Source organism: Echinococcus granulosus, assembly GCF_000524195.1.
Source record: "Echinococcus granulosus chromosome Unknown EG_S00309, whole genome shotgun sequence".
NCBI lineage: Eukaryota > Metazoa > Platyhelminthes > Cestoda > Cyclophyllidea > Taeniidae > Echinococcus > Echinococcus granulosus.
The window spans coordinates 15,785-16,796 of NW_020170689.1; positions in this window are offsets into that span (position 1 = coordinate 15,785).

Below are 1,012 nucleotides of genomic sequence, written 5' to 3' on the forward strand. Positions count from 1 at the left end.
AAAGACGAAACCTGTCCCTGATATAAAAATTAATCCGAAGGTCAGGGTGAGGGAGCGACAATGTAGAATATTCAGATGCCCCACTGACACAAGCCTCCTATCTCCTAATCGTTATAATAACTGTTGTTGTTAAGCCAAACCGTCAGTTTTAATATTTCTGGATTAGATTATTAGTCATGTGCTTTTTAATCAAAAGGTATTGCTTTCATTAGCTGGAAGTATTGGTAGGCAAAAGCTACCGTATCTTTGAAAGGATGTCGTGCATTAAACGAAGAGCTGGCTAAATAGATTTGTCAGCCTATATTAATACCTGATTACTCCCTCATTTGCCAAAATGCATATCTGGCCTAGGTGTAAGTCGATAGTCTTTTTCCTCAAGTATGCCAATTGCAGTTCATGAGCTATCAACTATGCTCTGGGATCCTATGCTTTCAATGGAGCAATCAATGTGTCCGCACGCCTGTGTCCTTAAGGGCCCTAAAACATAAATTTAAGAGTTGCGTTTGTATGCTTAGAAACTGAGTGATGCGTTAAAGCTTAAAGCGCTGTAGCTCACACACCCCAACCATTGCCTTACTTTTATCGAATAAGTTAGCCTTAGAGGGTTGAATGTCGTAAGTGTAGTGCAGTTGTAGTAGCTGCAGCACTCAGTCATTACTTCTTTACTTTCTTAACTCATTCTTGCAAGTTTGCAGGTGCCTAGCAAAATTATGAAAATGTTTTGCTTCTGGGAGTGTAGGCAGTGATTTAGAGTAATAATTACGTAATAAACTGGTGATGTGATTGGAATTAATTGTGCACAAGTATAGCAATTTTATGAATTCGAATCAGGTTGTCACCTCACAACATACAATACAGTGAATTAATTAATAGATGAAAGTCTGCCTATGGAATGAGCTGCATGGTGTTCACTTAAGTTGTGCAAAATAGAAACAGTCTTCGCAAACAAGTTTTATGCTCCCAATATTTAAAAATAGCACTACAGATCCGCACTCACTACACACCATTCAAT